The sequence below is a fragment of the Salvelinus sp. IW2-2015 genome, unplaced genomic scaffold (assembly GCF_002910315.2).
Source record: "Salvelinus sp. IW2-2015 unplaced genomic scaffold, ASM291031v2 Un_scaffold6446, whole genome shotgun sequence".
Classification (NCBI taxonomy): domain Eukaryota; kingdom Metazoa; phylum Chordata; class Actinopteri; order Salmoniformes; family Salmonidae; genus Salvelinus; species Salvelinus sp. IW2-2015.
Genome location: NW_019947708.1, coordinates 20,823 through 24,803, shown reverse-complemented (window position 1 = coordinate 24,803; position 3,981 = coordinate 20,823). Strand labels below are relative to the sequence as shown.

The 3,981-nt window shown below is 42.9% G+C and overlaps 1 long non-coding RNA gene across 1 annotated transcript in view; it reads left to right on the top strand.

The window, feature by feature from the left end:
* Positions 1-3,697: 3,697 nt before the first annotated feature.
* LOC112078893 (uncharacterized) overlaps positions 3,698-3,981 on the top strand; it is a 16,884-nt gene continuing 16,600 nt past the window's right edge. The window contains exon 1 of the long non-coding RNA XR_002895805.2: positions 3,698-3,774. This is a non-coding gene — a long non-coding RNA (uncharacterized lncRNA). The remainder of the gene's footprint in view (positions 3,775-3,981) is intronic.

Here is a 3,981-nt window from a genome sequence, read left to right as displayed (position 1 = left end):
GTATCACTATAGTGGATACAGTAGACCTAGTCTTAGGTAACTAAGTGGAGACAGTCAGACTAGTATTTACAGGTACCTATAGTGGATACAGTCAGAACTGAGTACTGGTTACAGGTAGACTATAGTGGATACAGTCACTAACTTAATGTTAAGGTAACTATGGTGGATACAGTAGAACTAGTACTGTTACAGGTACCTAAGTGGATACAGTACGACTAGTACGGTAACCTATAGTGGATCCAGTCCGACTAGTACAGGTACTATAATGGATAAGTGACTACAGTACTAGTGACAAGTCAGCTACTGTTACAGGTACCTATAGTGGATACAGTCAGACTAGTAACGGTACCTTAGGTGGAATACAGTCAGACTAGTACTGTTACGGTAGCCTTATGTGGATAACAGTCAGACTAGTACAGGTACTAGGTAGTGGATACAGTCAGGACTAGTACTGTTACAGGTATATAGTGGATAACAGTCAGATAGTATGTTTACAGGTTACACTATGTGGATACAGTCCAGAACTAGTTACGGTACCTATGTGGATACGTATGACTAGCTACTGTTACAGGATCAGTTTGACATAATGTGTGTTGGAGAGGCCCGGAGTCTGATCAACAGCTCTACCAGTAGAAGTGTTTAAATGATCAATTAGCTAGAATGATCAATTAGCTAGAAGGATCAATTAGCTAGAATGATCCCGTATTCTGCAGACCTGCTCAGAATATGAGGATCTGAACCATGGCATGGCACATCTCCAAAAGGAGACCCAGCTGCTTGGTGTTGTCAGTTTATCCATATTCAGAAAACACTGTCCAGGTTTCAGCCTATTCAGAAGGGTTCCTGGACCTAATTCAGTAGCCTACTTACTGCTAGACCAGTAACACTAATTCACTCAGTCAGGAGATTAATGATTTACTTCACAGTTTCAACAGATTAATGATTCACAAGGGAGCGTTTCAACGGGGTCGAGTCCACCGCACAGTGAGCAGCCAGTCAGAGGGAAGCCCCAGGCGTGATGGGATGACAGCAGGGGACTGACTGGTTTAACTGGGTCAGTGAGGCAAAGGACACTGGGAGGTCTCCGTGCTGTATCTAAATAGTCTACAGTGGCTTCCTCTCCTTCCCCACACCATTTATAACCTGGCTGCTCTGACTGCAGCAGGATTAAGCTACTACGGTCTCCTCCTTTACCTTACATCGCTTCCCCTCTCTCGCTCTCCCTCACTCCTACCACCATGCCTTACCTTCCCTCTCTCTCTCCTACCACCATCCCTTACCTCCTTTCCCTTTCTCTCTCTCCTACCACCATCCCTTACCTCCTTTCTCTCTCTCTCTCTCTCTCTCCTACCACCATCCCTTACCTCCTTTCCCTCACTCACTCCTACCACCTCTCCCTCCCTCACTCCTACCACCTCTCCCTCCCTTACTCCTACCACCATCCTGTACCTCCCTATTTAACAGATGTTACTCCAGGTGTAGTGGAAGCCCCTAGCTCCAACAGTGCAGTAATATATCTAACAATAAACAGAAATACACACATCTAAAAACAAAAATAATGGAATTAATAAATGTTAGCACGAGTGATGTCAAAGTGTGTGTGTGTACACTACTTGTCAAAAGTTTAAGAACACCTACTCATTTAAGATTTTTGTATTTGTACTATTTTCTACATTTCTACATAAATATAATAACACTTTTTTGGTTACTCATGATTCCATATGTGTTATTTCATAGTTTTGATGTTTCACTATTATTCTACAATGTAGAAAAATAGTAAAAATCTGAGTTTGAGTGTCTAGTATATCTTAAGAATACTTGCATAGAATAGTATTTACAGCAATAGTTGAATAGGATGGATTTCACTAGAATACAGTACATTTACTACTTCCACATTTTGTTACGTTACAGACTTATTCTACAACTGATAAAACATTTTAAAAAATCAGTGTACACACAATACCCCTTAATGACAGAACAKTTATTACATTTACATACATACTACTTCAGACGGTTTAACTCAGTTCATTGTTGAAGCGCCTTTGGCAGAGATTACAGCCTCTATTCTTATTGGGTATGATGCTACAAGCTTGGCACACCTGTATTTGGGGAGTTTCTCCCATTGTTCTCTGCGTTCAAGTCTGCTGCTACCTCAACGGCTAGGAGGTATCACTTCTTTAGTGAATAAGAGTTCAAAGTTCATACCAAGTTGTCATACTTTGAGCTCACGCTGAAGTTGGCTTAGTTCTGTAGTTTGATATTAGCCCTTAACGTCTGGACCATTGTCCTCGGGAACACAAATGTTACATTTTCGTAAAGGGCTTATGTAGTAGGGGAGAGAGGGGTGTGTTTCATAGTTCACAACCAATGTTCTTTCACTTGGGCGGGGCCACTGAGTGAACAGAGTTTACCTTATGGAAACAATTCTCTCAATTAGAAGCTAAAATTACATTTAATCTTTTCACAAATAGTTTCATATTTATACATTTAAATTGCACAACAATTCCATGTGAATCTCATAACTAGAATGTGTAGATTTTCCCAGATACAGTTTGTCGTCCTATCATCAGTAATCATGTCTCAGATGACAACTGATCTGATATCATAATCTTTAAGTACCAACGCATATTTTCAACTTTTGATGTTTTCAGACTCTCTGTTAACAAAGGGCTTTCCAATAGTCACTCTGTAGAGTATAGAGAGAGAGATAAGGGGGAAAGGTATTTATGGGGGTCATAAACCCCACCAACAGGCCAACGTCACGACAACAGGTACTTCCTTTTTTAGTTTCTGCCTGTAGGAAGAGAGGGACGGAATGGAGGCGTGATCTGATTTGCAGAAGGGGGGGTGGGGGAGAGGGCCTGTTAGCCGTTCTGAAAGGGCGACAAGCAATTGAGTTTTTGATGCGCGAGTYGCGCAGGCAATGTGTTAGTAAAACTTTGGTAGCGTATTATTCAGATGAGCTTTTTTAACGTCCCCAGCTACGAGAAATGTGGCCTCAGGATATGCGGTTTCCAGTTTGAACAAAATCTAGTGTGTGTTTCCTTGAGCGCCTTCGTGGTATCGGCTTCAGGAAGAATATACACGGCTATGACGGTGACCGAAGAGAACTCTCTCGGGAGGTAATGCGGTCGGCATTTGATGGAGGTATTCTAGGTTGATTAAACAAAAGGACTTGAGTTTGTGTTCGCTACCAAAATCGCACCATGAGTAGTTAACCATGACGTACACCATGACCGTTTCCCCAGAGTTCTTTGATCCTGTCTCCACAGTATACTGAAAACCCAGCTGGCTGTGTAGACTGGGACAGTATATCCTGAGAGAGCCAGCTGGCTGTGTAGACTGGGACAGTATATCCTGAGAGAGCCAGTGGGGCTCTGCTGTGACCACCAGTAGTGTAGTGAGGAGCTGGCAGACATTTTAAAAGGCATCATTAGTTCCACATTGCTTTATCCCCACTGAGAAGTTCAATGTGGACTGTCTGATTTGAACAAGACCTATATCTGACATCCTCATCACATGAAAACATATTGATTGAGAAGTGTGCCAGACATACAACGGGTAAATAACACTGCCCATGATCTTCTAGTGTTGACCCAGAGCCCTAGTGCGTAGCAACACAGCAAAATACCTCCCAGAGTGTATTAAACATATAACCTCTCACGCTCTCCATTCCTGTCTTCCCCCTGTACCTTGTAGAACCTGCGGCGGATGGAGCGAGACACTGGAGAGGAACCAATCAGAGATGTCAACGAGCTACAGAATGCTGACTGGGTAAGAGGAACCTAGTGTAGCGGGGGCGGAGTCCCCGTGTCAGTTTAAGGGGAAACGGAAGTTAGCTTGAAAATACTGTATCCCTGAAAACCAGAAAAATCCGCTTTCTGACGACACTGCGGACGGTGTGGTAAGAAAAACCATAATTCTCTTATCGCTCAACACAGGACAGGAACAGGTCTGAATACTTGGCACCTCGATGTGCTC